The following is an 11,713-nucleotide window of genomic DNA, read 5'->3' on the forward strand; positions in this document are numbered from 1 at the left end:
TGCTTTGAGGCTCCTTTGGGTAGAGAGAAGCGGCATATAAGAATCAACTCTTCTTCTTCTAAGTTGGGGGTCCCGGTTCCTTTCCGGCAGTGGGGAATTATATGCTCACCTACCAGGGCTGCTCTCATTAGCCAAGTCCTCTAGACATGCCACCCTATGGGGATGAAAACCAGGAGTGCAAAGGAGGACATGGAGTGTATTTGAGATCACCTTTACTCTTAACCAGGATTCTTGCATCCTGCCAAGAGAGGTGACCCAGATTTGTCCTAGGAGATTGCAACATCTGTCATCCATCCAGATATCCAAGGGGGACAAAAACCTCTGGAGATATTCCAGTGGATTCATCTTCTTTTGCACAGGGCTGCCAACATCCAGATCTGCAGCTGCAGCGGAGGTTCTGTCTCACCAAACTGCCTTATTCTTATGAGCTGTAGGTCCTGCGTCTACAGCTGGAATACAGGGATCTTCCTTGATGTCAGAAATGACATTGCGGAAATTTTCACACTTGAGGCGCTTTATGCACCACAGTGTTAACCGTAGACACCGCCAGATGCCGGATGGCAGCAACACAAGTGCCTCCTGTACAGTTGCGGAAGGGCCCAAAGGAGACACCTGAAAGAGTTGTGCACACTGTGCAATTCCCCAGCATTTTTGTGCCTTTGAGAGCACAGGCTTGTGTGATGCCAAGAGTGCCCCAGGGTGTGAGTTCTGAACGGCCCTGACCGACTACTGTGCAGGTGGGGGGGGGGTTTATGCCTGGCTTGGAGCTGCTAGGGAGGGCCTCTGGGGGGGAACTGAGCCCACACTCCTTTTAAAGGGCGAAGACTTTATTGCAGTGGGAGCACACCTCTATCACCCACTACCTCCTCCGTGCCACCAAACGGGAGGAGGAGCTGTTTTTATGTGCCCCACTTTTCACGACCTAAAGGAGTCTCAAAGGGGATTAGAATCACCTTCCCTTCCTCTCCCCACAGCAGTCTCCCTGTGAACTAGATGGGGCTCAGAGAGCTCTGAAAGAACTGTGACTGGCCCAAGGGCATCCAGTAGGCCCCCTGTGTCTTAAAGAGGCTTACAATCACCTTCCTTCCTTTCCCCATAACAGAAACTCTGTGAGGTAGGTGAGGCTGAGAGCACTCTGAGAACTGTGACTCCACCAAGGTCATCCAGTTGCCTGCATGTGGAAAAGAAAAGTGGGTTTTTATACCCTGCTTTTCACTGCCCGAAGGAGTCTCCAAGTGGCTTGCAAGCCCCTTTCCCTTCCTGTCCCCACAACAGATACCCTGTGAGGTTGGTGAGGCTGAGAGCTCAGACAGAACTGTTCTGTGAGAACAGCACTATCAGGACTGTGATGTGGGATAGGCGTGGGAAATCAAATCTGGCTCTCCAGCTTAGCACTTGCCACTCTTAACCAGTCACCAATGGATGGAAGAGAGGGTGATGGGCACCTGCCAGCCTTTGGGCCAACAAGATCACCAGGATCCCTCCGTTCCCTCTCAGATACTCACACAGGCCCCTGCTCCACCCACTGTGTATAAACTGATAGAACTGTGATTGTTGTCAGCGGGGACCCAAATAACATTTTCTCCTCACAACAACCCTGTGAAGTATATTTTTGCTGTGTGTGACAGGTTCAAAGTCACCAGACAGGCTTCCGGAGCGTTCGCTGGCAGGGGCTCCTGGGAATTGTAGTCCATGAACATCTGGAGGACCACAGGTTGACTACCCCTGCCTTATGTGACCTCCTCACCAACACGCTCCTCCACATGCAGCCAGCAGGGGGCCTTGGGCTAGTTACAGTTCTCTCTGAGCTGTTCACCCAAAGCAGCTCTCTCATCCCCGCCTACCTCGTGGGGTGTCTGTTGTGGGGAGCGGAAGGTGTTTGTAAGCTGCTTTGGAACTCCTTCAGGTTGTGAAAAGCAGGGTATAAATAAAACAGCTCTTCTAAGAATATGGGTGCCTTCCCTAGAGTGCACCCACCCACCGACCAAGACTATTTCAGAACATGGGCAAGAAGCCATGGGTGGGCTTTTAGAATGGTGGCCTAGTCCCCCTGTAATGCAGTCTGGGGCTTGTTCCTCCAGTGCTATCATGGGAAAAGAATAGGGCTCTGCAGAAATTCTTTCTGAGCTTTTAACTGAAGAACAGGATATAGTACAGTTAGCCCCTTAAAGATTAACCAGACTTCCAGGGAAAAACCTTTTGAGAGAAAAAGCTCTGTTATACCCTGGGAATCTTGTTGGCTTTCAACTCTGACTCTTCTGCTTCAGACCAACACAACAAAGTCACCCTTAGCTGAAGGATTACCTTGAGCAGGCAAGATTAATTTGATTTAATTTAATTTGCACTTTATATACCACCCCTCCCTGCAAGCTGGCTTGGGGTGGTCTCCAATGTTGTAAAATCCACATCATACAGAATGATGATACAGAATTTATCATAATAATTATACTATTGATTTATTTTAAATGATTTGAAAACTGTAATGGATGCTTTTAGATGTGTAGAGGAGGGAAGAAAGCCTGCTTAGCAGAGTTTTTTAAAGTACATGATTAAAATCTGTGGACATTCAGGGCCAGCTCCAGCTTCTCTTTTCATCTTGTTTCTCTGAGCTGTTCCCGAAAAGGAGTCTTTGTGAGATCTGGAGCCCTTTGGCAGCCATTCACGCCCGAAGTAGCCAGCGCAGACATGAATGGCCACCGAAGTGCACGAGCAGGGGTAGTCAAACTGCGGCCCTCCAGATGTCCATGGACTACAATTCCCAGGAGCCCCTGCCAGCATTCGCTGGCAGGGGCTCCTGGGAATTGTAGTCAATGGACATCTGGAGGGCCCCAGTTTGACTACCCCTGCTTGTGCACAAACCTAGGATTGGTTGCTGCCAGAAATTGAGCCCTGCCAAATTAATCTGCCAGGGAGTTTCACTGACACAGAGGGTGTGTGGTTGTGTGGTTGTGGCACTGACTTTGTGCCCATATAGCTGCAGGAGAGCCAGCGTAGTGTCGGAGTCGGGACCCGGGAGACTCGGGTTTGAATTTGAGCTCTGCCATGGAAGCTCCGAGCCACTCTTTCTGCCTGACCAACCTCCCAATCCTGTTGTTGGGGTTAAAGCAGGAGAAGGGACATGCACACCCACCATCCTGAACTCCTCGAGGAAGAGCAGAATAAAACTAGGCTCGGTCAAACAGATCCACATAGATTCAGACACAAAATATGTTTTCAGACTTGGAAAGTGTCCTGTGCTGGGGAAGTGCTCAGTAGTACATCAGGGGGATGATGCTGCATAAACAGCCTTCAGATTGAATGTTGGGCTATTTGGGGATGCCAAGTCATGACTCTTCTGAGAACAATGCTGTTTGGCTCTGGGGTGTGGTGGGTGCTTGAGAAGAAGAAAGAAGGAAGAAGAATGCTTAGGATGCTTAGGGCTGATCCTGCGTTGAGCAGGGGGTTGGACTAGATGGCCTGTATGGCCCCTTCCAACTCTATGATTCTATGAGAAGAAGAGGGAGAAGGAGAAGGAGAAGGAGAAGGAGAAGGAGAAGGAGAAGGAGAAGGAGAAGGAGAAGGAGAGTGGGTGTTTTTACCCTGCTTTTCAATGCTCAAAGGAGTCTCAAAGCAGCTTACAACCTTCCTCTCCCTTCCTCTCCCCACAACAGACACCCTTTGAGGAAGGTGAGGTTGAGAGAGCCCTGACAGGACGGCTGTGTGAGAACAGCACTATCAGGGTTGTGACTGACCCAAGGTAACCCTGCTGGCTCCATGTGGAGGAAGGGGAATCAAACCCAGCTCACCAGCTGCTCGTAACTACCACACCAAACTCTAGGTGGAGGGAACATGGGGTGGAGACTGTGCTGGTTGCTCTGATGGATGATCTCTGGCGCCACCTGGATCAAGGCAGGTCAGCCATTCTTGTGTTGTTAGATCTGTCGGCCACCTTTTTTTTTTCCTGGTAATTTTATTATTTATTATTATATAAAGCATTTACAGAAAAGTAAGAGGAAAAAAGCGACCAGCTGATATGGTTTGCCATCCTCTTTTAACATACATATTCAGTTCCCATCACATATTAATCCTAATCTAGACGTTTTTACCATCTTTCTTAACAAAATGATTGTTAATACATATGAGAGTATAATCTGTTATAAGAATATATTCTATTATTATCTTAAATGATATAAAGTCGGTCCCCTTCATGTATTGACCCTGACCTAAGAGTTACTGCTGCTGTCTTGTTAATACATATGAAGTATAGTCGGCCACCTTTGATGTGGTTGACCACGAGCTCATGCTAACAAAGGGATAGGAGGTACAGATCTCAAGTGGCTGACCTCCTTCATTAAGATCAGGTTGCAGAGGGCTGTGGTGGGAGATGAGTTGTCTGACCCCTTTGCAGTGCCGTGTGGCATGCCGCAAGGGGCAGTGCTCTCTCCCACTTTATTTACCATTTATTTGCACTCTCTTGTCCAGTTGGTCCAGAGTTATGGGCTGGGCTGTCACCAGTATGCGGATGACACCCAGCTCTATCTCCTGAGGCAGCGGTCCCCAACCTTCATCTGGTCGGGGACCGCCTCCGGGGGTGGGGGAGAGCCAGCGGCCCGGCTGCCGCAGCTGCACAAAAACGTGCATGCCCAATTGCTGCGCATGCACGTTTTGGCCACCAGGGGGCACAAACGCGCATGCGCAGCAGTTACGCACGTGCGCGTTAGCATCGCTAGCGCGCCGGCTGCCATGCCGGCTGCCGTGCCGGCCTCTTTCCCCCCCTCTCGCGGCAGGGGGGGGAGGCAGGCGCGGCCGCTGGCAGCCCGGTACAATGGCCTTTGTGGCCCGGTACCGGGCCGCGGACTGGGGGTTGGGGACCCCTGTCCTGAGGGATGGACTCCCCCCCAGAAACATTCGCCAGCTGTTTGGAAGCAGTAGCTGGGTGGATCAGGAAGAATCACCTGAAACTCAACTCAACTCAACCTCTCCAAACTTAACCCTGGCTTTGCTGGGCGCACCCAGATTGGCTCATGCAGGTGGAAGCGCAGGCCGGACACCCAGAGGTGTCCCGGCCAGCGCTCCTCGTAGGCTGGCTTTTCACAAATATTAGAGCCAGCTGATGGTTAAGATACGCCTTTGTCTTACGATACCGCCAGTAACCAACGCTTCAGCACTAGCATCTCCAAGATGTTCCTGTGAGGACTTTGACAGCCACATTCTGCACAAGTTGCAACTTCTTGGTCAAGGCCAAGGTTAGGCCTATCTACAGCGAGTTACAGAAGTCTAGCCTGGAGGTGACTGTTGCATGGATCACTGTTGCCAGGTGATCTGGGGAAAGATAGGGCGGTACTAGCCTCACTTGGTGGTAAAATGCCAATTGGGCTACTCTGGTGACCTGTGCCTCTGTTGACAAGGACACCCCATTATGACACCCAGCTATTGATGGGTGGTTATCCATCGACACCCCCAGATTTTCCAGCCAAGTGTCTGGAGACTGTGGGGGACTGGGTCAGCATGCAACTCCTTCCTCTTGAGGCAGGGTGTGATTCCAGAGCCTTCCCTGTCTATGGAGGCCCAGGTCACAAATGTTGCTCACCAGGTGTTTCACCATCTTCACCAGGCACAACAACTTGCACAACAAATTGAGCCAGTTTGGTGTAGTGGTTAGGAGTGCAGACTTCTAATCTGGCATGCTGGGTTCAATTCTGCACTCCCCCACCTGCAGCCAGCTGGGTGAGCTTGGGCTCGCCACGGCACTGATAAAGCTGTTCTAAAGCTGATACTCTGAGCAGGAATACCAGGGTTCTGTAAGCCTCATCTCCCTCGCAGGGTGTCTGTTGTGAAGAGAGAAAAGGGAAGGCAATTGGAAGCCGCTTTGAGATTCCTTCGGGTAGAGAAAAGGGGCATATAAGAACCAACTCTTCTTCTTCTTACCTGTCGACACCTGACTTATCCACGCAATGTTCACTCCCAGACTAGACTTCAATAACTCTACAGAGGGCCACCTCTGAAGCTGCTCCGGAAAATCCAGCTGGTCCAGAGCGCAGCAGCTCGGGTCCTGACCCTCACGGCTGCACTGGCTCCAGATCAGAGACTGGATTAGGTGCCAGGTTCTGATTCTTACTTTTAAAGCCCTAAACAGTCCAGCTCCCCTGTATGCTCTTCCACTATACCCCTCTTCCAAAATCATTAAGATCAAGTGACCAAAAGCTGTCTGCAGCCCCCAAAAGATAAAACAGACCAGGACCAGGGCTAGAACACTCTGCCTGGACAGATCAAGGTCCTCTGGAGTCTTAAACTGTTGAGGGCCTGTAAGACCAAGCTGTTCTGCCAGGAAATTTCATCGTAAGATGCCACCCTCTCTGCCTGAGACCTCATCCACCAGAGAAAAATCCCTCCAAGCTCTGGGTAACCCTCCGTAATGCTTAAATGTTCACTTACTGTTCAAATATTTTAGTGCTAATTTATAGGACTGTTTTAAATTCGTTGTCAGCCGCCCTGAGCCAATCAGGGAAGGGCAGAATAAAAATATTAATATTATTTAAACATCACCCCTGAATTTTAATTCAGTGCTGTTGTTCTTGCCTGCTTTATAATTCTATACTAGCTTACCTGTTTTGTTCTTTCTTTGGGTTTAACCGTGCCCCCCCCCTACAGTCAGTATGTTTATTTGGGAAACACCCCGGCTGCCTTTGGGTGAAAACGGCCAGACAAAAACCCTTCCCACTTGCAGCCCTTCTTTTATCCCACATAAGCCAGAGGAACAAGCGTGCTCCAGTTGCCTTACGCACAACTGTGGGAAGGGGCTTGTCTGCTGCATCCGTAGTCCCCGTGGGCCACACTTCAGAAATCTGTGGCTCGACCGATGTGAAAGAAATTGTCTTTCTCCAGGTTGCGAGAAATTTTTATCACCTTCCTCCACCCAGAGGGTCTCTGTAGATCTAACCTCGTGCCAAATGCCTGGCTAGAAGGCAGGAGCAGTGGGAAAACCAGTGGATATTTTTCTTCTTCAAGTGAACCTTCCCGCCCACCCCGCTTTCCTGAGAGGCCTTCTTCCTGCGATGATTTTTCATTTCATTCATTTCAAAGGTAAAGGAATTTCAATTCCCAATGGTATCAGCAACACATCCTTCATTATTCATGCGCAGCCAGCCAGCGCATAAGTAAGGAGTCCCATTATTCATTCTGAACTATCAACATGCACAGCACACTACAGAGCGGCGTATACATTAGCCTCCTAATGAGAAAACACATGTTTCTGATGCCCTGCTTGTTTGGGAATCCTGCAGAGGTGCCCAGACGCCTGCCCAGACGCCTGCCCGTCTGCCAGCAACCAGGAGGCGCAGGTCCTTGCTGCTTTCCAGACCGTTCAGCCCTGAGCTGCTGCAGACGGTCCCCTCTTTATCCAAGGGAGCCAGACCTGACGTGTAAAGAGCAGCCTTGCCTTTTACCCTGTCCCTAGGGGCATGTCCCTAGGGGCATTAGGCAGTCCGACCCCTGCCCTAAAAGAGGAGGAATCACTGTGTGACAACCCTCTTGCCAAAGGATTGCCAAGGACCTGGAATTCGCACAAATCCCTGTTGTGGCTTCATCCACTGCTGGAAGCCTTGTCTCCTTTCTCTTCCTGTACTGGCTGCAGTCAGAAATGGGGCCTGCTCACCTCCACAGGATCCCCAAAGGGGCAATGGTGCGTGGGTTCCCGCCCCCCTCCCCAAAGACTGCCATTTCCTCATTGGGAAGGCGACATGCAAATCAGTCCTATGATTCCTGCACCAAGCTAAAGGTCACGCCGACACTGAAGACAGCTGGGTTTGCTCAAACTTGGGCAATTCCTTCCCCATGGCAAAGAGACCATCTGAGACATTCGCCAGGAAGACAAGTGACAGATGTGCATGCCTCGGCACATTGCCTCTGCAACCGATGCTCAAGAACCTCCCCAGTTTTAATTAAATTGGGAATAACTACCGTGCTCTTGCCCTGTCTTTGCAACCAACACGAGATCTCTGAAGACCTCTTCAGACAACCAGGGTTCCAGGGAGCCTTGGGGTTACGCGAGAGCTCCCCAGGGGTCACACAGCCTTTCCCAGACGTTCAGAGGGCTAGACGTCACTAGCTCTACAGGCTGGACTCTTTCTCTACAATGGGAATGGTCAGTGGTCGATTGAGGCATCGGCTCCTGCATCTTAGTTCTCTGAAGGGGCCCGGCACCATCTCCAGGGTGCCTTGAAGCCTGGGAAATATTTCAGGGGGTCTTCCGTGGTCAAAAAGTTGAAGAGGGCTGTTTCTTGGGATGGGAAACCAATCTTTGCCTCAAGCCATCAGATCTTGACCAGAAAAGAGATTGCAGGGTGAGCCCCTCACAAGACACCCCCTCCCCCCCTAATCGATCTACATGAGAATTATTGTATGAGATTTAGCCGAAATCCTGCAATGAGCAAAGGGGCAATACAAGAGCGAGGCATAACCTTGAGAAATCTTTGAATGGATCTCCCTCTTCTTTTGAGATGTGAGTGCAGATTCAGAGGCAGGAGTCTTTTGGATCAAGGTTCTGGCACCAGGGTGGGGTGGGGGTGGGACGAACCCTCCGGGCCATTCCCCAAAGCATCTCTTTCCCCCCCCCCCCGGGGAAAGCCTTTCGTGCTCTGCCTTCCCTTGGGAAGTGGACACGGGCAGGATGTCAGGGAGACGCTTCCCAGGATTGTGGTTCCGAGCCAAACGCCGCGTTCTCGGCCACCGTCTGCGCCAGATGTCGCTGGGGCGGGCGTCGCATCGCAGGGAGCCCCACGCCCGCCAGTGCCCGGCTTCTCTCCGCGCCGCCCGGGACGGCCACCCCATGCGGAGGGCCCCCGCCGGCCGTGGCCTCCCAGGCGCAGGAGCTCGTGGCGGAGCGCGGCAGGTCCGTCCGCCGGGCGATTGCGCCGCAGACAGAGCTCCGCACCCGCAGGCGCGCCCCCAAAGCCCCGTTTCCCGCCGGAGCGTCCGCGCCGTCTCCCCGGCCCCGCGCGCCGCTCTCGCCAGCCGCCACCTGTAGCCGCCCCCCCCCCTTCCCAGGCAGGGCTCCCTCGGACTTCCCCGGGGCATCTGCCAGGGCGCCGGCCCGGATCCCGCGCGGGGAGCCCAGCAGAAGCGCCCCCTCCCCGGCACGCAAGCCTGCCTGCCTGCCTGCCGCATCCCCTCCCCCATGGCACGTGCGTCGGGGGGGCCGGACCCCTCCCAGCCCTCCCCCCCCCCGGCCCTCCGCGCACGTGCTGCGGCTGCCGGGCGAACCCCGACGGCCGCCGAAGAAGCCCCGGCCCGGCCCGCCGCCCTGACCTGCACGCCGCGCCGCGCCGGACGAAGCGCTTCCCTTCCGAGCCGCGCAAGGTGACCCCGTCCTGCCGCTCCGGCCGCCGCGGGGGCTCCTCACAGCGCTCGCCCGGGCAGGGGCAGGGGCTGGGGCTGGGGCGGCCCGTGTGCGGCCGGCCGCCGCCTCCTCCTCGTGGTGTGGCTGCGCCCAGGGGCCCCGGGCGGCGTGGGGCGGGCGCCGGGCATGGCGGGGGCGCTGGGGCGGCTGCTGCTGCTGGGGCTGCTGGGGCTGCTGCAGCCGCGTCGCCGCCCGCCTTGGACGGCAGGACCGCCAGCCGGAGCCCCGCGCGGAGAAGCGGCGGCCGGATTCCCGCGCGGTCCTAGAGGGAGGCGGCAGCGGCTGCGGCCGGAGGAAGCCCGGCAGCGTCGCCGCCGGCGGCCAGGCAGCGTTCCTGCGCTCTGCTGCAGCTCGGGGCGGGGCCTGCCGCACCTGCAGTCACCGGGCGCCAAAGGCGGCCGAGCCCCAGAGGCGCCGCGGGGGAAGGGGCGCCAGCCGGCAGTGGGGGGCGCTTTCCTGCGGCTCTCCCGCGCCCAGGACGGGATCCCCGCGCCTTCGGCTCTCCCCTGGCCAGAGAAGGGGGGGGGGGCAAGGGATGACCAGTGGGCTCCAGGCAGTGGAGAGGCGGCGGCGGAAGAGTTGGGCTTTTACTAACGAATGGGGCCTCGAAGTGGTCGCTCCCCAGAGCTCTGAGAGAACTGGGACAAGACCAAAGCCACCCAGCTGGCTGCAAATGGAGGAGGAGGAGCGGGGAATCAAACCCGGCTCTTAACCAGGACACCATCCTGGATCAGTTCACCTGGAGAAAACGGCCACTTGGGAAGGTGCACTCGATGGCTTTGCCCCTCCCCAAACCCTGCCCCCAGACTCCACTTTCCTTCCAAATCTCCCTCCAGATGTCCATGGACTACAATTCCCATGAGCCCCTGCCAGCGAATGCTGGCAGGGGGCTCCTGGGAATTGTAGTCCATGGACATCTGGAGGGCCGCAGTTTGACTACCCCTGCCTTAAGGGATGCCTAAGAGCTGAGTGTCATAAAGCACAAACAAAACAAAGTTCCCTCTTCAGTGAGGGGCTGATTTTGCGACTTATTTTTTCGCGTCAGATATGGGTTTGATGATGATAACGCTGCAGACTGGAGGGGCAGTCAGGGTTTCAAGATTAGCAACAATGGATTCAGAATTCCTGAGCGGTTTTCATGCGCGGCTCCCTGCCGGGTCATCCCAGTGGCTTTGCATTCCTGAGTCAAAACCCTGGAACTGGAACCGAGAAGTTTACCCGGGAAAGAATCCCGCCTGATCAGAAGCTGAGCCAAGAGAAAACACATTTGAGGGAGAGGCCTTGGAGACCCCAGCAGGAAGTCTGGTCTTGAAACAATCCACAGGCCTCTGTCAGCTGGTTATTCTGCTGGGCATCCAAGCAAAATCCCAAAGCTCAAATCTCTTTCTCTGTCCTGGGTCTTCCCTCCAGGTCTTCCCTTGCAATAGGCAAGGGCCCAGCTGTGACTGGGATGGGGATGTCCCCAGGAATTCTCCTGGGGGGCCAATCCCCCTGACCCAAGCATCTTAGCTGGGCCGGACTGGAGGCCTGAGCAAGCCCCCTGCTGCCTGGTTCTTCCTTCCTCTGTCTTTTGGGATCTCCAAGAAAATTATTCTATTTTTATCCCGCCACATAAAATACAACATCTGTTCCACTTCATATTTCTGGTAAGGCCTTGGAGGAGGAGCGTGTCTCATGGCTTAAGTGTCACTCAGCTCTCCCACCCCTGAGTGCCTCCTCCTCCAGTCACCTTGTCTGTCTGTCCAGTAGCCAGCCAATCACCTTTCGTCCCCCACCCCTGACCACTCCCTCCTCCTCCCACTTCCCTCTGAGGCTCAGAGGATGCTGAGCCCTGCCCAGGGGCCTCCAGCCTCTTGGCCTTGGGGCTTCCCAGGAGGGCACCTTGTCCCTAGATGCTCGAGCCACATGGCCTCGGTCAGGGACATGCACCCTAACAGCTGCCTGCCGCCTTTCCAGATCCTAGGGGCAGGGGGAGGCCGTCTTCAGAGTTCTTCCACCCGCCCCCCCCTCTCTAGCGTCCGTTGTATTCCTGAATGCAATGGCTTTGCCCCTAGTCATTAATAAATCATTAAAAGCATCAAAATAATTAGCATTCATAAGATTGAGGCCAACATGATGCACATCTGTTGGGGGTCCTCCCAAAGGAGGAGGCACCTATCAGTGCCATTCTAATAGGATGGGATTCTCTTCTCCTCCCTTCGTGTAATTTCTCTCCAATAGGGAGGGTTCTTGGTTAGGGAGGCCAGCAGTTAGGAAGTACCCTTCCCACCTCAATTGCTGGCTCTGTCTTGCAAGCCCTGCAGAAGAACTTAAGGTCCCACGGGGCTCAGATGCCAC

At 54.3% G+C, this 11,713-nt stretch overlaps 1 protein-coding gene across 2 annotated transcripts in view; it reads right to left on the reverse strand.

The window, feature by feature from the left end:
* Positions 1-9,639, reverse strand: part of SYNDIG1 (synapse differentiation inducing 1) — a 36,838-nt gene extending 27,199 nt beyond the window's left edge. For both annotated transcript variants that reach the window (XR_013226541.1, XM_077310182.1), the window contains exon 1: positions 9,286-9,639. The gene's annotated coding sequence lies outside the window, so the exon portion shown is untranslated. The remainder of the gene's footprint in view (positions 1-9,285) is intronic.
* Positions 9,640-11,713: the final 2,074 nt, after the last annotated feature.

This window comes from Paroedura picta, chromosome 14, assembly GCF_049243985.1.
Source record: "Paroedura picta isolate Pp20150507F chromosome 14, Ppicta_v3.0, whole genome shotgun sequence".
Classification (NCBI taxonomy): domain Eukaryota; kingdom Metazoa; phylum Chordata; class Lepidosauria; order Squamata; family Gekkonidae; genus Paroedura; species Paroedura picta.